The sequence below is a fragment of the Pleurodeles waltl genome, chromosome 1_1 (genome assembly GCF_031143425.1).
Source record: "Pleurodeles waltl isolate 20211129_DDA chromosome 1_1, aPleWal1.hap1.20221129, whole genome shotgun sequence".
Classification (NCBI taxonomy): domain Eukaryota; kingdom Metazoa; phylum Chordata; class Amphibia; order Caudata; family Salamandridae; genus Pleurodeles; species Pleurodeles waltl.
The window spans coordinates 593,259,031-593,285,563 of record NC_090436.1 but is presented as its reverse complement, the minus strand read 5'-3'; positions in this window follow the sequence as shown (position 1 = coordinate 593,285,563).

The window sequence follows — 26,533 nt, the reverse complement described above, 5'->3', positions numbered from 1 at the left end:
CTGTACTGGGTGCGTGTGCTTCTCACCTCCCTCTGCAGGAACTGTAAAACCTGGCAGTGAACCTCAAAGTCTCATGCCTTTTGTTACAGCACCCCAGGGCATCCCAGCTAGTGGAGATGCCCGCCCCTCTGGCCACTGCCCCCACTTTTGGCGGCAAGACTGGAGGAGATAATGAGGAAAACAAGGAGGAGTCACCCACCAGTCATGAGAGCCCCTAATGTGCCCTGAGCTGAGGTGACTCCTGCCTTTAGAAATCCTCCATCTTGAGATTGGAGGATTCCCCCAATAGGAATAGGGATGTGCCCCCCTCCCCTCAGGGAGGAGGCACAAAGAGGGTGTAGCCACCCTCCAGGACAGTAGCCATTGGCTACTCCCCCCAGAACTAAACACACCCCTAAATTTAGTATTTAGGGGCAACCCTGAACCCAGAAAATCAGATTCCTGCAACCTACAACAAGAAGAGGGACTGCTGACCTGAAAGCCCTGCAGAGACAACCGAGATGACAACTGACTTGTCCCCAGCCCTACCGGCCTGTCTCCAGACTCAAAAAACCTGCACAGTGACACATCCGACAGGGACCAGCAACCTCTGAGGACTCAGAGTACTGCCCTGACCCCGAAGGAACAAGAAACTCTCGAGAACAGTGGCACTGTTCAACAATAGCCACAACTTTGCAACTTTTTAGCAACTTCCAAAGAACTCTCTCTTCCCGCCGGAAGCGTGAGATTTCTCACTCTGCACCCGACGCCCCCGACTCCAGCTCCAGAGAACAAACAACACAGAGAGGAATCCCAGGTGACTACAACAATGTGAGTACCCTGAGTCTACCCTCCTGAACCCCCACAGCGACGCCTGCAGAGAGGATCCAGAGGCTCTCCCTGACCGCGCCTGATGGGTAACAAGGAACCCGACGCCTGGATCAAGCACTGCACCCGCAGCCCCCAGGACTGAGAGGAGCCACCTTCCAGTGCAGGAGTGCCCAGCAGGCAGCCCTCTTCCTAGCCCAGTCAGTGGCTGGCCCGAGAAGCCCCCCTGTGCCCTGCCTAAGTGCTTTACTTACCTGAGAAACCTAACCAAACTTACCCCCCCCCAGGAACTGTTGATTTTTGCAGTGTGTCCACTTTTAAAATAGCTTATTGCCATTTTAACTAAAACTGTGTGTACTACTGCTTTGAATCAAAGTTATATACTTACCTGTGTGAAGTAACTTGCATTTTATGTACTTACCTCAAATCTTGAATCTTGTGGTTCTAAAATAAATTAAGAAAATATATTTTTCAATATAAAAACTATTGGCCTAGAGTTGTCTTTGAGTGTGTGTTCCTCATTTATTGCTTGGGTGTGTACAACAAATGCTTAACACTACCCTCTGATAAGCCTACTGCTCAACTACACTACCACAAAATAAAGCATTAGTATTATCTAATTTTGCCACTATCAACCTCTAAGAGGAACCCTTGGACTGTGTGCCCACTATCTCTCACTTTGAGATAGTATATACAGAGCCAACTTCCTACAACCTCTTTCAGCCACTGTCTTGTTTTAATGTTAGTCACATCTTATTTCAGCCCAGAGAATTATTTCTCTTTCACCATCTTTCTTATGCCTGTGTGGTATATCATTCCATCCACTTTCTTTTGAGTGATTTCATTGCAATTCTTCAGAAACTATTTTATATCTGAAAAGTACAGACAACCATCACCCTTTATTTCCTATTCATTTTTAAGGATATTTTTGTGGCCGAATTGAGTTTTTATTTCACATTTGATATTTTAAATATTTGTAATACTTTTATAAAAATTACTATTTTACCATAGGGAGATCTCTGCTCAGGTAGGGGAAATCACCACCTATGTTGAAAATATATTTGTAAATTCTTTCTTCTTAGTCTCTACCTCTTGATTTCAGGGGCAGAGACAAGTTAGGGTGCACTTAGGTGTAAATCTACCTCGTGAATGGTTAAATGTATCAACTTATACCTACATGTAGGAGTGGCTTTTCACATGAGGAAATCCATGTGTCATTTTTTTCTGAATGGGCCCCTTTTTTTACTGCAGCAAGAATTTTAATGCTTTTTGTGACTCAAGCGTGATCCTAACATGTCCCTCTGATTACTTTTGTTTATCACACACACCACATAATAGCACAACACCAATACCACAAAAGCTATCACAAATACCACAACCGTCCATACACCAATGTCACCAAAAGTACCACAGCCACCAATACCAGCTTTACCAGCAGTAGCACCAACAAGGCCACCACCAAATGCTTGACCAATGCCAGCACCATTACTAAGTCAACACAGTATCAAACACTTCCAATATCACTGCCACCAATATCACACCATCTTAACCACCATCACTAATATGACTACCAAATTCACCACCAGTAATAGACCATCAATACCAACACTGCCTAAAGTTCAAATTCAGTTGTCAGTGCTACTACCAATACCATAATCAAAACATTATTAACACCACAAACAATATAATCCACCTGTTACAGGGTCATGTGACAAAAATAAGGAATGAAAATTGATTTCTACCTGTTCTTAAACCTCAAATTACTTCAGTGATTAGAAACTGTTTTTTTATCTGCAAGGATTCTCAACCTTTTCTCATTGTCATATAAAGTTCTGGTTATGAATGTGTCTCTCAACCAGAATGTGTAACACATCTTTCCTCTGATGTTTCAAAGAGCTTATTTATCAGATTGCAATTATTCCAGAATGCAGCTGCAAGGATGGTTACAGGTCTATTATACCATGACCATGTTACGTCTTTACTTGCCTACACTTGATAATGATCAAGCAAAGGGTATTATTCAAATCTATGTGTTTGATACACAAACCCATGAAAAATAAAGGAAAATTGTGTTTTATCATGCTTCAATTGGTACAGCCCTACCTGATTGTTGAGTTCTCAGCAACAGCATTTACATCAGGTTGCAAAATGGTCAAAATGGAGGCGAGGCTTGTTTGGTGGAGGCTGCCTCCCATGTGAACCTACTCCAACTTGCCATTTGTCTTTTAATTCAAATTTGCCTCTATCCATTCACACAATCTCTGTCTTAAGATATTTGCATAATTAATTCTTTTAGGCAGTACCAAGATGCCTTCAGGTGCAAGAGTGGCATGAAAATAAATAAATATGTATAGACATACAAGTACATACTCTTAAACACATGCATACACCAATATCAATGACACCAATACAATCACAACTAAATACAACACCACAACCAAATCCATGGTGGTGATTTATCAGTGCTGGCCCATTGGACTCTGCTGCCATCAGACTGGCCCTGTGCCTCTGACCAGATTTAGAGCTGTACCGGCGGTGTGCTTTCATTGTTTAGCAACAGAGAGGAAGTGTCCTATTGGATATATGTGTTGATATAAATGTGTTGCATGCAATGTATGTGACAACCTATGTCCACACATATTCCAACCCCAAGATCAAAAATAAAACCATGCTTACGTTTATGTTGACGGTTGTTTTGGGTTTAACGGTAAAGTGTCACCCATTTGTATACATCTCCCATGTACTGGTCACATTCGTGTTTGGCGACAAAGGGGTCGGTGTCCTTTGTGCTCAAGTGTTAACAGCATTGGCAGAGGGCCTCCAGTCTTGTTCCTGCAGAAAAGGTAAAAGAAAATGGGTGAAAAGGAGGGTTTTCAAACCCATTCGCCCCCAATCCGTCAGGCTTTGGTTGGAGGTTTCCCCACCGCAGTCAGCCTGACGGGAAGGCAGATCTAAATCTGCTTGGTGGGGACAGTGGCTGCAGTCCCGCCACCTGATACTGTTTGCGATTACTCTGTTGATGGGGGATCCCAAGCTTGGTGGAGTTGGCTGGACTGTGGCAGTCTTTCGTTGACGGTCCCACCAACATCAAAATAGGGCGAATGGACAGCCAAGCCGGCGGGCGGGAAATCCAACTAAAAAGCAGTCGCAGGACGGTTACCGCTAAACTTCTAAATTAGGCCCTCTGTGCCCATGCTGATTCACAGGGCTACTGCCCATTCCTGGGTGGAAAAATTACAATTAGACCGTAATGCAACATTCCACAATTACCATACCTCACTGTATCAGCAATTGGGAAAGAGCTATTTATGGTGATCTTGTACCTACCCTTTCAACGCTTTAACAAATGTCTGTGAACCATGATATAGTGAAAATAGTTTGGTAAAGAGTACAATCTGTACATGATCATGTTTGTTTATTTAAGTGCAAACAATTCTGCACGAGTCTCTCTGAGCTGGATAAGATTCAATGCACTGTTAAGAATTCTACTCCCATGTGGGACTCACAGGGACCTTGCATATAACTACACTTATTGCACAAAACGCCATACTGTCAATTCCTCCCTAACTTTGAGGATGGGGGGCTCAGATTGCACTTCCAGAGGAATACTATTCCACAAATCTGCTGCCAGTATTCTGAAGGCCCTGCCTCCCCATTCTTTTTTTTTATGTAGCACGGCACTACCAATAAGGCTTGAATGTGGAACATTAAAGGATGAGAGGCAACATACTTGAATTGTTTAGCCAGAAATGAAGCCCCGCTGTTGTTATGTTCATTGTTAAAAAGCATCACCCTATCCAAACTTTTATTGATTCTAAGTCCCCTGCAAGACTAACGGCAATAGTAGTTTGGTGATACTTTAGGTTCACGACTAGCAGCCTATTATCTCAATACAGATATGCAATTCCATGTTACTCCTGCAAAAAGGCTGCCAGTAGTCGTAGATTAAAAGGAAGGAAGGATGGGGAGGGAATCCATATAACTTAGGGGCAAGATTTTATTAGTGGCCCATAACATTTTCGTTAACATAGAGGACCCTTACTTGAGGTTTTTGTTGTCAGGTTTAATGTTGAGTAAGTTAAGTTAGTACATTGTAACACTCATCTATATTTTGCTATACTTATTTATATTTAATTGATTTGACTTTATTATTGTTTTATATTGATTTTATTATGTACTGTTATGTTTCATTTGATCCGAATAAAGTGAGGAATTCGAATTAAGGGGGCTTTCAATTCGTACAGCTATTTGTAGGTTACTTTAACGCTGATCCAGTAGCTACGCAAGGTTATAGTAAATATGATCATTTGTTTGCTTTCTCTTAGAGATTCTCATCAATTGTTCAATTTAAGAACAATTAACACATCGAATGATTATATTGTGTGCAATTTGGCACCGAACTGTCCGGGAAAGCGAATGTCATATAATGCAGTGCAATTAGCATACTAAATCAGCAATCATTCATGAAAGAAAAGAGCTTCAATGCGTTAAAAATAGAATGCGAATATTGTTATGGCTGCTTTTCCCAGGTAACGCGCTAGTTGCAATTAACCTGTTATGAATGGATGAGCATAATTATATAATTCTACTTTTAAGTACTGAGAAAAACAAAAAGAAGCTGCAATTTAGATTGCTTTAAATTAGAGGATTCGAGGTGAACACACTGTGAATACACTGAAAAGGGCATTTGATAGCAGCATAAAGATAACTTGCTGTTCGGTGCCTGCATTTGGTGTCACGACATTTCACACTATTTACTGTATTAAGCATGGACATGCGATGCTAGGAGTTACATGAGGTGGGACTGTTAAGAAATCCAATAATATATTTGTGCTCTGAGCGTCCATGTGCCTGCAGTGTGATCGGGCTGTAAACATGATCACAAGGTTACACAATGTTCTCTAAAAAAACAGGGCAATTCTGATATAGATAATGAGACAACTTGTACTTACTCAAGGCTTAGGAAACAAGGAATTAGGAAAAATATGTTTTTTGTTCTTCTATTGCCCAGTGGACACTAGGAGCACAGTTTGGAAAGATGGGTGTTGTTGTATCTTCTGGAACACATACTCGTACTCGAGTCTCACGCAGGAATTATCACTGATCAAGTTATCTGATATGTCATGTCCAGTGCAGAAACAGCCACTGTAGATACTCATTCACTAAATTATCAATGAGTAGTATCAACATATAACATACTTTATTCCAAGCTATCAATGGTCCCAATGGATTCAGGGTGCCTATTGTCTCAAAATCAATATTTAGGGTGCTTCTGACATCACACATGGAGTAGTCTGTTGTCAGCCATTACAACCTTCATTAGATATAAGGAAGGACTTAGCCATCACCATCTTCATCTCTTCAAATCAGGATACGATCATGGGCGTATTTTAATCATTTAGATTTAGGGGTCTGAAGCTTAGATTTCCCAGCCCCCACATGGTGTTTCCATTGCAAATGATGGTGTGTTGACTATGTGTAGAGGGGTAGGTGGCTGACGTATTCAAATGAAGGAGAGTCTGGGGAAGTTATGTGTGCCAGTGATGAGGATGAAAATGAAAAATATCTTAAAGGCCATCAAATCTTTTCAAACACTAAGTTAGGTTATACTTTAGTATTACAATTAAGAGTTTACTAATGACGAGGCTTTTTGATACTAAATAAAGCCAACACTGCTATGCTGAACCCGTGCATCTCGTCATAAGTAAACAACCAAACTTTTAAGGTTTTTTTTCAAGATAGCGGGCAGAATTCCCATGTGTGCAGTTTGGGGTGCTTGCTCCCTTGCTTAATTGCAGTTCTAGGGAATACTTTTCATTCTAGACCTAATTATCTGAGTGGTGAGAGGTATGTAAGAATATCAGCGAGTGTGAAGAGGCCTATTTCTACATCCTGAAATGACCGCCGAGTTGGAGAAAATGGCATATCGACAATAACATTAAAAATGGTTTGTGCTCTGACATTTACTGATACATTATCACTCTGCAGCTTTACTATAAACATAAGTTGAACTAATTTTAAGCTGTCACTGTCCCTTCTGAGGCTACGAGGTAACTGCTGTTTCTGTTCAGCATTGTCACATGTAGATGGGGCTGTTAATGCAGCAAATGTCTACATAAAGGCCAAATATGGTGATTACAGGTACTGGTGATTTATTTACCTATGTGCACGGTCTGTTGTGACATCCCCAGAGTTTTCACTTCTTCGGATGGAGTGGGGCTAGATCCATTGAAAAAAGGGGACCAAATATGTACTTGTAGCGACGCTCCAGTTTAACCTCTAGGTGATTAAGAAGAACAGAGCTACGGCTACCATCTGAGAATGGACTATATGCATCAATTTTAATCATTCTAGTGCCCTTTATCTGATTCTAGCACAGTCTAGCCAGTTGAGAAGGATGGTATGGTGAATGGTATCACATTTATACCGATGAGTCCTGGGACAAGCGCTCCGACAGCACTACAGTCAACCTTCTCAGATCATCTGAGAGAGATTGAAATTCTGCCTAGACAGTGTCAATAATTGTTTAACCTTTTGGACATGCCCTATAATGGCCTTAAAAGGACACATGCAATAGGGACTGTTTGTCCTGGGTGTTGAGTACCGGGGTCTGTGGCCTTCCGCTGATGAACTTCTTTATGACTCTGAAATTCATCTCTCTAGAAGAGCTGCCAGATAGATGACAACTATTAATCACCCCACCCTTTTCTTTCCTATCACATCAAATATATTTCGTCATTCACTATGAGGCCACAAATGTCTGAAAAAAAAAATATATATTTTTTAACAGCAGAAAGGCTCAGACGTATGTTAAATTTGAAAGGCGTCTCTGCATCACATCATATGTGAGCTATAGGCAGCGGCAGCTGCCGCAAATCTAAAGGAGAGGGGCGTGTGGGGGAGGATAAAATAATAAGGAAAAAAACCCATTTTTCTTTTATGTTCCTGGCACAGCCGGCTGCCTCGCTCCTCTCCTAATAGTGAAGTGTCCCAGCAGTCCCTGGGACGTCAGCACAGGCTTCCCATGCAATCCTGGTGATGCTGTCATGGTATACCTAGCATGGGAGCAGCGCCAGAATTGGTCTGAGCAGCTGTGAAGTTTCTCCAACCCAGCTGTGCAAAACAGCCGGGTTGGAGAAACCTAAGTGTGCTTTTCAGTTTGGCCATCCTAAGACGGCCGGCCAAACTGGAATGCACGCTTAGGGGCATATTTATACTCTGTTTGCACCGGATTTGCGTCATTTTTTAAAATTCTCATCTGGTGCAAACTTAACTCCATATTTATATTTTGATGCTAGACCCGTCTAGCATCAAAATATTGGACTTAATGTCATTTTTTGCCTGCGAAAAACTACCTTGCGTCAATGAGACACAAGGTAGGCGTTCCCGGGCAAAAAATGACTCTAAGGCCTTTGCGCCTTATTTATCCTCCCATGCAAAAATCACGCACAGGGGGAGGAGGGACTTAAATAATGGAGCTAAGCCTGCTTAGTGCCATTATTTAACGCCTGGGTCATGGCGGGCGTTAGGGGACCTGTGGCCCATTTTCCATGATCTGAGACCATGGAAACAGTCCACAGGTGCCCGTCCCTGCCCCCAGGGACACACCCGCCCACCCGCACCCACACCTGGAGGACACCTAAGGATGTGGGGACTCATTCCAGGTAAGTCCAAGTAAGTTTTGGGATTTTGTTTCCAAAGTGCCATGGGGGGCTAACTTGGGCCCCCCTACATGGCACTATGCCCAATGGCCATGCCCAGGGGAACATAAGTCCCCTGGGCATGGCCATTAGGCTGTGGGGCATTACTCGTGTCTTTATTAAGAAAGGAGTCATGTCCATGGGGGTTGTGTGTCAAAAAATTACACTAGTCAGGTTAGAGTAATTTTTTTTACACTAACCTGACTAGCGTCATTCTTTGACGTACAACCTCCTGTTTCCCCTACGCCTCCCCCACTCAGTTAGCGTCAATAATTTTGACGCTAACTGGGCCTTACCACCGGTTAGCATCATTCCTTAAATATGACGCCAGCTGGCGTCCAGGAATGGCGCTAGCCGGAGGTAAACGTTTTGACACAAACCTGCGTTAACGCAGGTTTGTGTCAAAAAGTATAAATCCGGGCCTTAGTGCACTCACTCCACTCCTTCACCTCTCCCCTCCCAATGGCCCCGCTCCTCCCTGCACATGCTGGCTGAGCCAGCAGCTGAAAAATAAAACAATAGTAAAATATTGTTTTATTTTTCAGCTTCTGGCTCTTGAACAGTGGTGAGACGCTCCTTCGTCATTGCGAAAGAGCCGTCAATGGCTATGGATTATCAATATGTATTATTAATTTACTTTGGTGGACCTCAACCTCAAATATCTAAGTTTGATATGATGAGAGTAATTAGATAAGGGGGTGTTCCAGGAAGGTGAAATTTCGCCAATGCTAGATTACATTATTCTAACCTTCTAAATGGGATAATGTGGTCCATGGTATCAAATGCCTTCTGAGAAGTGGAGGAGCGTTAAGGCAGAAGGAAAGCCATTGTTAGTAGAACTTAAATGCTCTTCTCTCATGTTTTCCAATGTGGTTTATTCTCCTACAATGTCTGAAGCTGGAAGTCACTAAGGAGGCCATTCACTCCTCGGTGGGATGAAAGTTGACAGAAAGCATATTTCCAGCATCCTGGCAAGACAGGACACATCAGAAAGAGGTCTACAGTATGCAACATTCTCGGAGTTTGCAGATAGTTTTTTGTGGATACGCATAATGATAACAAGCTTGTAAGATTAAGGAATGGATCTACTGGTGACATAAGAACTGATTATTCGGATGATGAGAGAAACTGGAGTAGACGTGTGTCTTTTGCGCTTGCTCGGTTCAAATTGAAGCTGTACATTTACTGACACATTTGCATAGGAAGTCTGTTGTTAAAAATTGTTGCATTACCTGTCAATGTCTCAAAGGGTGAAGTGCATAATTTTCCACATTGTGGTTCAAGTATGGCATTAGCTAATGCCCATGTTATTCACTGTGCAATTCATATAGTGCTATGCTATAAATTAAAAGTAGCACAAATGTGGGGCTATGCTTACTCTCTTCTCCCTGCATTAAAACAGACCAGTGTCTGTCCACCCTGCATGGAATAAGCTGCCACAAGACACCTGACTACCTTCACGTTTTCCAGCGATCTCCCCTCTTCTCATATTGTCCCAGATTTACAAGAATCTGGCACATCAGTAATGTGCACCAGATTTTTGTGCCCTCCACCTAATGACACCATGGGTGCGCTGTATTCTAAATATAGTGCACCATGGCTTGCGTTATGCCAATAGCATCAACATTTTTGATGCTATTGTGCCGCTTTGCTGCACTAACATCAAAAATGTTGACACTAGTGCAGCAAAGTGCAACAAGGCCCATTGACTTTAATGGGTGCGTCCTTTTAACTCTTGCTTTGAGCAGGCATTAAAAATGACTCCAAAAATGGCACAATGAAATCTTGCACCATTTTTGTGGGTCTCCTAATGCCGGAAAGCCCTCCTTGCATATGTTATGACTGGTGCAGGCATAATGTGGCATCAGTGGTCGCAAAGTGGTACAATGCATGCATTGGGCCACTTTGTAAATATGGCGCAGTGATTTTTGCCTCATTGAGCCACATTAGCATAAAAAAATGATGCTAATGTGGCACAAGGTGGCACTAGGGCCTTGTAAATCAGACCCATTGTGTGTCAGTTATGACAATTAAAAGTTCTACTGCCAAGAGGTTACTGTGGGAAAAATGATGTTTTATTTCCAGACAGAATTACTACAACAGAAAGAAACAAGTTATTCCAACACTGTAAGCAGCGAAGACAGGTTTGTGTACTCACATATACCTTCTTTTTCTCTGTATGTCAATGGGGATATTGATTACCTCATCTTCAGCACAAAAAATACCCCAAGAATAGCAGGGAGTGAAATGCTGTTGACATGTTAGCTAATTTGAAGACACCTATGGAGCTACAGTCCCTGGTGGAGTGTTTTAATTTTTTTTGTTGCAAAGATTGGGGGTTGGGGTTGAACCCTCAGAAGACTAATGGACTGATTTAGAACTCGTCGGACGGGTTACTCATCACAGTGGTGATGGATATCCTAGCACATGGGATATCCATCACCTTTGTGACAGAGTAACTTTTGCGACGAGTTCTAAATCAAGCAGTCAGTATACAAACTTTAGCCCTCACGAATTGCACAAATCACAAAATTTGTGCAAGACCTCTTTCAATTATAGAAAGAGTATTGTATTTTGAATTCCAGGGGTAAAACTAACTAGCAACTTGTCATGGTCAGCACAATTTACTAAGAGCCATCTCGCCTTACAACCCAGCACGTTGGCTATTTTTAAGTGCTTTAGTTTACCATGATCATTGGTATCTTTTCTGCAAATCTCTCCCATATTGCTACTACACCTTGACACGGGCATGTGGAGCATAGAGGATGTGATCAGATTTGGAACTATCTCAGACTGGTGCAAACTTTGGCTTAGTAAAGATTTGGAACCATATAGGATGGGCTTGTTGAAACTATAGAAACTGGATAGTGCTTGCACTATTCCCTGGCTCAAAACTGTCAAAAATTAGTTGCTTATCCTGAGGATGAATGAATTTTGGAATAACCCCAGCTCTGTAAACAGGGAGGAGGGGACTTTGTTAAAAAAAAAAACTTTACTGGTCTCTTCTTAAGGAAACTCAATACCAATCAATTTGCCCAGGAAGCAGTACTGGCTACTTCCTGCACAACAACAGTGAACTGGAATTTGAGCCATTACTAGATGAAATTACTCCTGCTGCAGTAAGAAAACTATATAATAAATTCAGGCATGGAGGTTTAACTCTGAAGGCCTTTGAAAGCAAGTGGCAAATGGCATACTAATCGCTCCGTCCGGCCAATATATTTTTGCCCTATATATCTGCTAGCTTGCGAATCGAAGGCACATTTTCTCTTGTGTTTAAGCAGGTAGGTATGTTCACAGTATTTCTATAGCGCAAACCCAGCCTGAAGTCAGTCAGTGGCACACTGTACATGGTCAAAGACAAATATAAAGTCAACAAGTGATAGGTTAGGAAACTGTGTTGTGGACTGTTATTGTATTGTGATGGAGTGTGTTGTAACCATACATATTATGTATATCTTGTGTTCATATTAACGTGTATTATAGTTATTAGTTATTGTCAAAATGGATAAACAACAATATCGGTGTATAAGTTGAAAACTCATTTATTTGTATTAAATTCTTGTAGTGGTATAGTCCAGCAGCTCCTAAGAATGTTGGGCATTGGAATGCCCTGGAGCTCGCTTTAGAATGTTGGAAGGACTGGGGGAAGTTGGAGTTGAAGGAACGATGTATGAGGAGCTTAGCGATTAAACAGCACATATACCTAAATCTTACCTGGTTATTTTATTATTTAATCAACTTACTTGTGGAACACAACATCTTTGATGGCGACGAGGATGGGATACCTGCGCAGGGGGCAGTGAAGCTCCTCACCCCTGATTACCTTCATCGTTCAGCTGGATGTCTAGAAACTCCAGTGTGGCGCTTCGTTCTTCTGAGCCTAACGGTGATCCTTGGAGACTGAGTTGCAGTTCCTGTGCAGTGCTCAACCCTCGGTGGTATTTACAGGAAAGGACCGTTGTAACGAGGCGGGAAGCGTCCAGAGGTGAAGCACTTTTTCTGGGTATAGTGAAGTTGAGGTGCTTCGTGTCTGTCAGGTATTATTATGAGTGCCTCATTGCCTACGCATATGGCCTGAGGTAGTTGTTGCGATATTCTTCCCTGGATCACGATCCCACAATCTGGAGCGCCCAGAAGAGAAGCACTGCTCCTGTGTGTCGTGTTGTTTCCGTCAATTTCAGAAATTGAGAGTTGTATGCCGGTGTTGATTGCTGGTGGTAAGGTGACGAATTTTACCCCAGGGGAAGAACCATTGGCAGACAAGAGGATCTGGCTCGCAATTACAACGTCACGCTATCTGCGCAGCGTCGTGAGGAGGAGGTGCGACCCCGGCAAAGGGGCGTCGCTCCTCAATTGAAGTAGCACTGACGTCGTGGAAGCGGAGCCCGGCGTCGCTCTGTGTTCAAATCAGTAGAGGTGGAGCCCTGCATCCTGGCACCACACGATTCGGCGAGGTGGTACCAAATAAGAAGTAGAAGTGTCGCCGCTTAACGCCGAGGTAATGAGGAGCTGCATAGCTGGGATTAGCAGGGCACGGCGCTTTGCGAGAACAGCTCTCATGCGGATGAGTAAACGCTGTATGCAAGCTGACGCACATTTCGCTGAAATCCCAACTCGCGTTAACTGCACAAAAAAATGGATTTTGAGGAACCACAGGTATTTACTGTTCCTGCAAGCGAGTTAGAATCTGCATCTGAAGGGAGAACGTTTCTTTGTGCTCAACAGTATTATTTATTGAGACTTTTACTGTAGGTGGCTAAGTTTGATTGGCGGCGAGTTAAAGCTAAAAAAAATTAAAAAAAAAAAAAAAAAAAAAAAAAATGAACTTGTGACAACTTTTACAATGGCGGCGGCTGGTATGTCACAGCCACCACCATTTTTGAACGAAATTGGTGAACCCGTTTTACCCTGGAAAGAGTGGGAAAAATTATTTGAATCTTACTTGATCGCAATTGGAGGGGAAAAATTCTCGGCATTGAGGAAACAGCATATTTTGTTACACAACCTGGGAGTACAAGGGCGTAAGGTATATGAAAATTTAATGGACCCTAATGATGGAGAGAATGGTGAGGGGGATGGCTTGAATGATTATGAGAGAACAGTCAGGAAGTTAGAGAGTCATTTCGGCCATAAAATCAATATTGTACTTGAGAGACATAAATTCTTTAGCAGGATACAAGCTAAGGATGAGAAAATATCAAGCTACATGGCGAGTTTGAGGGGACAGGCCAACACCTATGAGTTTGGCAACCTTGAGGATTCCTTAATACGGGATCAGCTGGTAAGGTGTACCAATAATTTAAAAATTCAAGAAAAATTGTTAGTTCACAACCCAACCTTGAAGGAGGCTGTAGATATAGCCAAGGGGATAGAACATACGGTGGAATGCATGAAACTAATTAAACAGTCTCCGGGGGAAGAAGATGTCAAACAAGTTAAAGAGGTTAAAGCTCATCCTAAACAAGAGATTAGTGAACTTAGTCTAGGAGAAGATTGCAAAGTTCATGAAATCTACCTTAAGAAAATCTCTTCAAGTAACATAGAGGGGAGTAAAAGTAAGTGCTTTAGGTGTGGTAACAGCAGACATCTGGCCAACAATCCTATGTGTCCGGCCCGCAATTGCACATGTCGGAAGTGTGGTGCAAGGGGACACTATGCAAGGGTATGCAAGAATGAGAGAGGTGAGCGTAATGAGAAAAAGAATGTACATGTTATTGAAGAGACCCAAGATTTAAAGAACAAGTTTGTGCTGCAACTGAAAAATGTAAACGTGGGTGACAAAGGGGGTACTCTATACCCTACTTGTGTTATCGATCTGGATGGTATAAGTGTAAAGGTTTTTGCAGACTCGTGTTCCCCATTTACGTTTATGGATTACAGTATATATGAAAAGAATTTTAAGAATAAGGGGTATAAACTACAACCTGCAGACATTTCTCTTGGGGGTTACAACAATGACCCTATACCCCTGAGGGGTATGTTATGTCTCCGGATAACCTTTAAAGACCGTCATACTAAAGGGAAGGTATACTTCACAAACAGGGGCTCCAATCTTTTAGGGTGGAGACACCAAAGGGAATTGGGTATCAAGCTCGACCCTAACGAAGATGAACCGTTTCTACAAGTGTGTGAGTCTAAGTGTGGCATGAGTGTTTGTGAGGAGTTTCCAGAGTTGTTTGGGGATAGATTGGGATTGCTGAGGGACTACCAACACAAGATAAAGATGAAGGCGGATGCTATTCCTAAAGTCCATAAGGCCAGAACGATTCCCTACCTAATGCAGGAGTCTTTAAAACAAGAATTGAACAAGCTGGTAGAGTCAGGGGTCATAGAACCCATCGAAAGTTCAATATGGTTGGCCCCCATTGTAGTCACTAGTAAATCGGGAGGAAGAGGAATCCGGTTATGTGTTGACCTTAGGGACCTGAATGCCAACATATGGGTGGATAGGTTTCCCCTACCTAGAATCAGTGAGATGTTGAGCACCATGGGCCCAGCCAAATACTTTAGCGTGATAGACCTGTCCTCGGCATATCACCAGGTAGAACTTCATCCTTCCTCTCGTTCACTCACTTCCTTTATCACCCCATATGGAGCATTCAGGTTTTGCAGAATGCCTTTTGGCTTGGCCTCAGCGGCGGCTGTTTTTCAGCGCATCATGCAAAGCATATTGCAGGGCATAGACCGGGTATTGTGCTTCCAGGATGATATTCTCATTTATGGTGTAACAGTGAGCGAGCATGATGCTACTTTACGGAAGGTGTTTACGTCGCTGGAACGTGCTGGTATGACTATTTGTAGAGATAAATGCCAAATAGGAGTGGAGTCAGTAGAGTATCTAGGCCATAAAATCACAAAAGATGGGGTGGAACCTAAACTCGACTTAGTGGTAGCTGTGGAAGAGGCACCTGCACCTTCCAACAAGCAGGAACTCAAATCATTCCTAGGTTTAGCAGAGTACATGGCCAAGTTTGTGCATAACTTTGCCGAGCTCACAGCTGCTATGAGAACTTTGCTGAAAAAAAATGTTCCATTTGAATGGAATACAGAATGTCACGAGGCTTTTAGCAAGGTGAAGGAAGCCATTGTGAATTCTCCAAACCTAGGAAAATTTGATTTCAAAAGGAAAACATGGGTCACTACTGATGCCAGTGGAAAGGGTCTGGGAGCCACTCTTTCTCAAGTTGTGGAGGGACAGGAAAGAAATATAGCATTTGCGTCCAGGTCACTGTCAGCTGCAGAGATGAATTATTCCACCATAGAGAGAGAAACGCTTGCATGTTATTGGGCCATCAATCATTTTAGTTTCTTCTTATGGGGTTTACCCTTCACTATTAGAACCGACCACAAACCCCTCACCAGTGTATTCACCATTAAGGGAAGAGAACATGCCACCTCACGCATTGCAAAGTGGATGTTAGGATTGGAAGGATATAATTTTGGGGTGGAGTACGTTCCTGGCAAAAATAACGTTGTGGCTGACTTCCTATCCAGATCACCGAGGAGGGTTGGAATAGAGGAGGGAAGGAACACTCTTGAACCTGTCCTACACATAGAATTGGCTGGTCTTACGAGGGATGAGTGGATAGAGAAAAACTCGTCTGATTCTGTATTAAAACTGCTTAGGGAGAAAATTGTCAAAGGTTGGCCAGAGAGAGCTAGATATCTCGAAGAAGAGCTCAAAGGATATTGGGAAGTGAGGGCGGAACTCCACATATTTGAGGACATGATAATGAGAGGTGAGAGGGTTATACCTCCGTGCGAGTTGTGGAACAAATTGGTGAGTCTAGCTCACGAAGGGCATCTAGGGAGGAATCTCACCAAGAGTAGACTTCGAGCATCCTATTGGTTCCCCACCATGGATAGGTTAGTGGAAGACGCAGTAAGGGATTGTATCAGTTGTGCTCAGAGTGATAAGACTAATGTCACAAGGAAGGCCCCATTGTCTCCGATTCCTGTTCCAATTAAACCATGGGAGAAGTTGGGATTGGACATCTTAGGACCCTTATCTCAAATGGGTGTCAAAGGCAAGTTCATTTTTGTGCTAGTGGATTACCACTCGCACTGGATAATGTTAAAAATAGTAAATCAGGTGACTACCCAAGAGGCCATTGATTTCCTGTCAGAGGCTTTCTTGAGGGAAGGGATACCCAGCACCCTAGTGACCGACAACGGTGTGCAGTTCACCTCAGAAGCAATGAGAGAGTTTTTGGTGAAATGTGGTATACACCATTTTAGAACAGCGTTATACAACCCCCGTGCGAATGGTCTAGTTGAGAGAGCCAATAGGATGATAAAGGAATGTTTGCAATTGGCGTCAATAAGACAGGTACCGGGTGAAGTAGCTATTAAGCAAATGTTGTGGTCGTATCACACCACGCCAAATTTGGTTACGGGGATTTCACCATTCCTTTCACTCAAAGGCAGGCAACCAGGTACCAAACTTAAGCCTAATTGGCTGAAGGGAGGGGAAACATTTCCTGAACAGCGAGAGGAAACTGCAACTAAAATCAGGCAACACCAGGAGAAATACAGGAAGTGTTATGATAATCGTTATGGCGTCCAGAGGAGACCATGGAGGGTGGGACAATGGGTTAAAATTAAGCTTCCTGAACACAAAAAAAAAAATGGTAGCAGGTTTTCTCAACCAAAAAGAATCATTAAGGTGAAAAGGAATGTTGTAACGCTAGAAGATGGCAGAGTGTGGAGTATGGACAGAATCTCATGCTGCAAGGAACCAATGGGTATGCCCATACTGGATTCTGACGAGGAAGTGGAAGACGCACCGGAGTGTTATTCACAGAACAGACATGCCAGGACCACTAAGCGCCCGATATGGCACAAGGACTTTGTTTTTGATCAGTAAGGAAGGGAGATATGTTGTAACCATACATATTATGTATATCTTGTGTTCATATTAACGTGTATTATAGTTATTAGTTATTGTCAAAATGGATAAACAACAATATCGGTGTATAAGTTGAAAACTCATTTATTTGTATTAAGTTCTTGTAGTGGTATAGTCCAGCAGCTCCTAAGAATGTTGGGCATTGGAATGCCCTGGAGCTCGCTTTAGAATGTTGGAAGGACTGGGGGCAGTTGGAGTTGAAGGAACGATGTATGAGGAGCTTAGCGATTAAACAGCACATATACCTAAATCTTACCTGGTTATTTTATTATTTAATCAACTTACTTGTGGAACACAACAGAGTGTTCTTGTTCTTTAAAGAGCTGAGTCTTCATCTCTTTCGAAAATTGGAAGTGTATTGGGGTGGTCCTGATGGATATAGGGATGTTGTTCCAGATTATGGGTGCATAGATGGAAAAGGCCTGCTGTCTTTTTTTTATTTTTATACTACTTAGTCTGCAGTCTGATGGTGTCCTGGCTGTAGTGTGCTCAGTTATTGAGCTTTTATGGAAGATAAGTGGGTGTGTTGTTTGTGACAGCTCAGTAAATAATGTATCTTGTTTGTAGTTGGCTTGTGCTGGGAAGGGGAGCCAATAGAGTTCCATCAGGAAGGGGTGGAGGTGGTTGTATTTTTTGAAGACCCAGATGAGACTAGTTGCGACATGTAGGATGCCCCAAAGGGTGCCTGTGGAGAGTTTGGGAGGACACTGAGTAACGCATTACAAACATCCAGTGAGTTTGAACTGACATTATGACCCCTCATTATGTAAAGTTTGCAGAACTGTTGAACAGTTTTTGTGGTAGCTAGTCTATAGGACATTATTACAAGAAGATTTGATACATTATTGTAAACTTGCAAAAGAGGTTTCTCATCTGTTGCATATATGTCTTTATAGGAAACCTCCAGGAGAGTATTAAAGATTTTCATTTGAAGGATTGGAGAAAGATGAAATGTTCATCTATACCTAGCTCACCAGATCAGACCTAGCTCTGGCCTATACGAAGATCCCTGCCTGTCTGGCCATTTAGCCGATAAGAAATCTGGGTGAACAGCAGAACACATACCAGAGTGCCAATATGGCACAATAGAAATATCCAAATAGAGAGATCTAGTCAGTCTGGTAAAACTTTCTGTGGGCCTCCTAATTGTTAACAGACACTATGGCCCTCATTACAACCCTGGCGGTCAGTGTAAAAGTGACAGTAATACTGGCGGTAAAATAAATAGGATTTGGACCCTGGCAGTTACCGCCATCCAACACCGCCACTTTAACACACAGACCGCAAGGGTAGTAACGGCTGCTGGGCTGGAGACTTCGGCCTCCAGCCCGGCGGCCGTGACAATCCCACCCTCTGGATTATGACCCTGCCTACCGCCATGGTTTTTGTTGCCAAACGTACCAACATGAAAACCATGGCAGTAGGCACTATCAGTGCCAGGGAATCCCTTCCCTGGCACTGATAGGGGTCTCCCCTGCCCTCTCCCCCTCCCCAGAGTCCTTGTTTACCCTCTCGCTCCTGCCAACGCACATATGCACACCCACATGCGCACCCATATACACACATGCACACACGCATCACCACCACCACCCACACATGCACACATGCATACCCACAAACCACTACACACACCAACAAGGCTTGTCACACACATGAATCCACAACACACAACACTCACGATCACTCTTTCATGCATGCATCCAACGTGACTCACACCCGCATGCACGCATCCCAAAACATACACACACACCCCCACATACACACAACACCCCCCACCCACACCTCTGGTTGGAGAACCCAACTTACCTACTTGCAGGGGGTCCTCTGGCTGGAGACAGTCCGCGGCACTGATGTCAGCAGCAGCGTCATCCAGCAAAACACTGCCAGGCCTTATCATTGCTCATGATACGGTCAGCTGTGTTTTGCTGACGTGGCGGTGCTGCTGTCAGCAACACTGCCTTACTGCCGTCCACCGCCATGACCGTCGGCGATGTTCCGCAAGAATTCTGGCAGAATACCGTTGTCAGTCATAATACACGTTGACGGCTGGTAGCCACAGTGGAGGTATGTTGGCGGCCATCAATGTGGCGGTAGGCGGTCAATACCGCCAATGTTGTAATGAGGCCCTATATATCATTCGCTGAACTACAACAGGAATTAGACTTCCTCCCAACCCAGTTCTGGAAATATTTCAAAGTTGCAAAATCAGTACCATGCACACTGATGATCAGAATGATTTAATTTTCTACTTTTCAATACTTGAAAATCTGGTGGTCGTGTAGGCTATACCTTCATTATATAGGGGAAAAATGCTGAGATCTACTTAAGAGAAATGAGAGTATTTTTAAGTCAGTGTGGGACAGTGCCTCTCCATCAGCTGAGTTTTGAAAAAGTAAGATATAGATGCACTGGTCTCCTTCAAGACAGCGGTAAAATGACCCTAGAAAATTAATTGCTATGAAAAATCAGACAGTTATATTGTACATCTACTTCGAGGCTGTCACAAAAAACAGCCAGCAGACTTTTTGAAAGGCTTCCTGATGATAGAAAACCCACTAACTGGGTGAATGAAACTAGTGCACAAAGCAGGCAAGATACCAACGGTTACTCAGAAACACCAGAGACCGCTAAAGTCTTCAATGGTATCTTCTAACATACCTGGCTGCAGGCTTTGCCTGACACGGTGCAAAGGTGTCATTATTTGCACTAAAATCTTGTGGGGACATTTCTGCCTTAAGTAGGAGGATGTGACTATCTTTAAGTCCTAGCGGCAGTGAGATGGTCAGGTTGCAAAATCAAGAGTTTCCACTTGCAGAGACTGCTACATCTGCTCTGGTGGAAACTCAGCATTTCTACCACTTTTTAAATGAGGCAGGCAACCCCAAGTTAGAAGGATTGGGAAAACTCACCAGTTGCCACCATTTATAGCGGTTCACCTTCTCTTCCCAACTCCAAACTAGAGTCCTTTGCAGCAAACACGGGTGAACCTCCTCTGGAATTTCAAGGGTGGTTATCAACTGTCATGCTTGACAGATTGACACAGTAAAATGTAACAATTATTGGCAAAGCCAATAGTTCAGACTATTTTGTTAGTTAATCTGACCATTTGATAAGTGAATGTGAGAATCTTTCATCGGTTAGAATGATGAGTGTTTGCATATATCGATAAATGCAGGAGTGACTAGATGAATGGATAATGTTGAGTGATTGTGTTCATTAATAGATGAAAAATTGGGTCTTTGGGTAAATGGCTGGAGAAAGCAGTGAGTGCATCAAAAGGGAAAAGCTTGGTGGGCACAGACAGCTTACATCAATCCTACAGGCTGATGCTTTAGGCAGCAATAGCAGTGATCATAAAAGAAAGGAAATAAGTGGCAACATTAAGCCAGTGCAACCATATTTCGGGTGGGGAGACGATTGTGCCAAAAATTCCCATTATACACTAAGAATTACCAGATGCATGCTAGTGCAAGTGCCTCAAAATAGAAGTGCCCCTTCACCACCCTGTGCTGTTTTATTGCTAAGTCATTATCATCATCATCATACCACCAACATACTCAATATATACCTCAGTTTTGTTAAGTGATTTTCATAAGAAGCTTAAGGTCAGGGTGACATATTAAGGTACGTGTGTGCTATCTTAACGCAGTGGGATTTCTTAGCATACTGTGGAACTGAATTAAATCTTATCTTCAGTTATTCTACAATGGAATATTTGGTAATGAATAACTGGAGATGTTCCTGGAAACAGTTGGGTACACAGGAGGTATAGATAGGTTGGATTAAGTTTCTCTGTTGAATAGATACTGGAAAACGCTCCCCATTGGCTGTGCCTGTGTGATCATTAAGTAGTGGAAAATCCTGGCTATTAGATGTCCCTTTGCAATCATTATTGGGGCATATTTAAGAAAAGTGATGCTGCACACAGTGCAGCACCACTTTTCTTATGCCCCTTAGCGACCCCCTAACGTCACCATGTTTGCACGGTAATTAAAACACATCGCACCACGGCGGTAGTTAAGGGAATAGCATCTGAATATTTTAAGCTAGTCCGGCGCTTTTCAGGATTAGTATATAAAATCCTGACGCTAATCCTGCAAAGCACCCAGAAGCCTATTGTAAGCAATGTAAGCCTCCTTTTAACACCTGCTACGAGCAGACGTTCAAAGTGCCAAAAAAATGGCGCAAGGAAATCTCTTAGATTTCCTTGTGCCATTTTTTTGGCCCCCCCTAATTGGAGAACACCACCTTTGCATACATTATGCCTTACGCAGGCATAATGTAGTGCGAAGGGTTACAAAGTGACACAATTCAAGCATTGCACCACTTTGTAAATGTGGCACAGCGTTTTTTGGCCTTCTAACATCACATTAACATAAAAAAATGACACTAATGTGGCATTGGAATGGCACTAGGGGCTCTTAAATATGTCCCATTATTTATTAACAACTTCACATTGGCGGAGACTGCAAGAACATCCAATGTAGAGCCTAAATTTAAGGAACACTATTTATTAGAAACTTATCACTACTTCAAAACTGATTTAATTTTAAACTTCATATAAGCTGTTTGCTTCCCCTCATCATTACATTTATTTCCCAATTTACAGCTATTACTTGTACAGCCCTTTTCTGATGTACGCTCACCATTTACCTTAATAATTGTGTAGGGTTTGGCCACCTGGCAGGTTTTTGTCTAAAACAGGAGAACTGCTCTTACTGCCATGATGATAACATGTGAGTGAAAAAAAGTGCTGGACAATTCACTCACTGCCTGCCATGAAATAATGCATGCTTGATCGGAAAGCATTTTATTTTGTTTTCCAAAGATAAATCTCCAATCGTGGCCTTTGAAGGACTTAATGCCTCCTCAAACTTCCCATGGATGAACTCCAATGTTCACATGCTCCCTATCATGCATCAGATTTCATTACACTTCTCAAATTCAGCACTACTCGGGAAAACCATATAAAACTCAACAGTCCAAAGAAAACACAAGTCCCTAATCCTGAACCCTCTGTCATGCAGTACTCTCCAGAAACAAAGGCCCATATTAATACTTTTTTAGTGCCGCATTTGCACCACTTTTTGACGCACAAACGGCGCAAACTTGTAAGTTTGCACCATTTTTGCATCAAAAAGTGGCGCAAATGTGGCGCTAAAAAAGTATAAATATGGGCCTAAGTGTTCAATAATGACAAGAATAGAAATGGAAACAGACACATACCCCAGTTGATTTCATCTAAATAAAATCACCATACTCTGGACTCATATACCTCATCTCCAGAACAAAATCCACCTTTTTGAAGATTATCGACAATGATGCAGTTAACAGATCAGAAACTAAATGCTCTTTAAAACCATCAAGCACTCCACCAATGCACTACTATGCCCTTGAAACTCACCTTTAGTAGACAAATTCAATGCCATCAACCACTTCTTCACAGAGAACCTCTGATCCTAAATCAACAGTACAAAACGAAATCCAAAATAGCTACTATCCCCCTTTCATCTATTCCTAAGTAGTCACCCTTAACCTCTTTTCTCACACAGAACTCACCAATATCCTGAACTCAGTTAAGGCAACTCTTATGAAGATGACCTCCCACCTTGGGCATCATGAAATATATTCAAAGAGATATCCTCACACCCCTCCTCAACATCATCAACAACTCTCTCAGCAAAGAGACCTTCCCAGATGTCCTCATGGTTGGAAATATCCTCCTCCTGCTGACATGGATGATATCACCAATTTCTGACACATCACTCACCTGCTATTTTGAATTAAACTCATTTAAAAAAGCTTCCTAGTAGTCAATAGATTCTGCCTAGTATTTTTTGCTTATGACTTCCCTTTTTAACTTTTTACAGTGAGTGGCTCTCACACTCTTAGTTTCATTCACAGTAAATTCATGAAAATTGGAGAGAGTGGTAATCAACAGTGTCTGTCTTTTTAAGATAAGGCTGCTCCTGTGCAACTAAGGAATGGGGCAATATGCTGGTTAACCTTGAACACCTGTGAACCGGCATGTGTCCTGTGTGTGGCTGCATGTGTGATACTGCCGTTACTCATAGCTAGCCTGTAACAGAAGGGACCCTACAAGGATTAATACTACTAGAGTAGGCCTTACAGTACAATATGAGTGGACATTCATAGTGAAGGTCTGTGGTGCTGATTGGAAAACGCATGAATTCACAGTATTAAACATATGGACAAAATCAGCCCTAAAGTACACTTTTGCTCTACTTAGGCTTATTAAATCCAGTGAGATATCAAACTGGAGTATAATTGCATCCAGAGATTGAATGTACAATTTGTAAAAAAATGTTATATCACACATCCACATCTTATGGGACTTCAGTGATTGTCATATTTCTCTGGCTCAGCTCATAATCAAATTCTAGGCCTTTGTTCACCACATTAGTCCAGGTTAATTATTCTTATTAGAACTTTGGATTGGATTGTTGGATTAAAAATGAAGATATTTTATTTTTGCATTTTTTGAGGCTTTTTTGGAATTAATTTTCTTACTTTTGCTGGATTATATTTTTGACTGTAGGGATACAGATGACGATCTACAGCTACAGATCAGTATGTTTCAGTTAAGTTATTTTGTTTGGGTGGGAAATGTTATATTTTATTATGAATGTGTACTTGATGTGATTGGTAGTTGTTACAGTACATTTTGTGTGTCGTATTTAATTGATTCCATATGATTTTATTTGTAATTTTGAGCTTTGTGGTTGGTCAATTTTCACTAATTAATATACATATTGATTGTATGCATCAGTCATATTTTCTTTTTAATTTGTATGTTTTTAATGACTGATGTATACAAATAATATATTTAATATTTAGTTAAACTATTTGAGGTATGGTGGTTTGAATTTTGCCTTAGGATTATTGGTTACTGTGTAGTAAGTCCTTTTTTGTAATATGATTATGGTTATTGATTCTAAGTATTGTACTCTTTTGTTGTTAATACAAGCATGCCATACATTCTATTGGTTTGGTTTCTAATTTTAGTTTTAATTTTAGTTACTGATTGTTCCATTGGTAGTTGTTGGTAGCATTCTTCTTTTTGTAGGACTTCTATGAATTTATAGAAAGTAGGTTGGGTTCTGCCAAGAGTAGATTTGAAGGCATTATGGCATCCTTCTACTGTGTTGTGGTTTTTGCTTCTTGAGACATAGTGATGCAGTAGATGCTCCACTATGTTATTTGGAATTGTGGTTGGGGTCTGTTCCAGAGCAGTGCAGTCTGCAAATCCAAGTGTCTTCAAAGTAGTATATTAGGTGACTGTGCTAGTTTTGTTGGTAGAATGGATGTTCTATTAGTGGGTTGTAGTGGTTAGTTACCTCTGTTCCAGGGACATAGGCTACTGCAATACTTAAAAAAAAGATTCAAAGGCAAATTAGCAGTATGTTGGATATTCTACACTTAGGAGAGATTGTTGGAGGTGTCTCAAAATGCTTTGGTTAAAATGGTAGAAACAGCCTTGTATGGCTGTGTGAAGGTAAAGTTTTAGGATAGTTTGAATTATGGCTTGTTCAAAATTGATTGATTCAATAACTAATATTGTTAGTATTTGTTTGTGCTGATTGTGTTGCTGTTTAGAACTTCGTAGTAAGTGCTACTTTGTTTATTAGGTGTCAGGGTTTATTTGAATGGCATAGTAGTGTTTTGATACTTCCCATGATTGATGTATTTCTGAGTGACTGGTTTGGGGCATATTTTGAATATCCCAGCTATCATCCATGTTTAACATTGGCTTAGTTTTAAAAGTTATCTGTTTTCATAAATATTATAACATATATATATATATATATATATATATATATATTTGTAAGCTTATCATGCCAGGGTAAAGGGGTCGTCATTATGTGTGGTGGTTTAGTGCTCAGGAATTTGGATATCTTGATATCTTCTAGTATCACTGGTGGGGTGGCTTTTTTAGTTTGTGCTATTAAGTGTTTTAAGGTGGGTATAGCTGGTAGCTGGCCTGTGATATGTTCAGGGATTTTAGGAAAGGTATATTTTAGTATTTTAGTTATGGGCTCTTGGGATCTAGTGCTTGCCTCTCTTATACCCAGATTTATGAAAAGTGACGATACGCTGCAGAAATATAGCAATGCATAAGAAAAACTTGTGCTACAGTGCAACACTTTCAAGTGACATGGAAGCACTGTATATACGGTACTGTGCACCAGTCGTAAGGTCCCAGGCGGTGTAAAAAAAAATGCGGAATTGGTGGGGAAGAATGCAGCACAGTGTCGTAACGCAGCGGCACTAAATGTGACACAAAGTTCATTTGCGGGACATAAAGCAATGTTTATGTGCTGCAAATCAGATTTGCATCACATTAGAGTGTGTTGTGCATCGGAAAAGTCTGAAAAAGTGATGCATTTAAAAAAATAAGTTCTGCAAGCAACAAATGCAAGAAATGGAGGGAGCAGCTACCACATGCACTGAGGGCAATAGAGCCAGCACCATCCAAGATGTTCAAACAGACATCCAGGGGAAGCAGAAGAACATTTTCAGTGAGGAGAAGAGCCAAATAATAACAGCTGAGTTGACAAAAAAATAACACTCTATCTTTGTCACCTCAAAATTGCCATTAGGGAAGAAGGAAGTGATTTGGCATTGGATAAGGTCAAGAGTGTTGGCCACATAAAAATGACTATGTCTGAGCTTAAAAATGGTGGCATGATTATAAGCGCAGGACCAAATAGAAACTGGCCAAAAACCTGAGGGCAGCCATGTGGACCACAGGAGGACAAGAAGACCTAGAGGAGCTGGACCCTTTAGAGGAGCAGGTGGTGTCATTTATCCCAACAGAGTTGGTGGCAGGAGCTGCTGGACAGGACATTTCTGAAATTGAGGACCCAGAAGATCTACAGGGTAAACGTCATCAATTAACAATACAGCAAAACATCTCATCCCATATTTATGGGCTCTGTGGCGCAGGCCAGCATAACAAGTCACCTTGCTGCACTGCCCTGCATCACAGACAAAGGGCAGGAATGCTCTGTATTTATCCAACATGGTGCATTGCTGTCCTTTCCCCTGCACTGGCATCCTTTTGGCAGCCTAGCACCAATGCAGGCAAGCATGT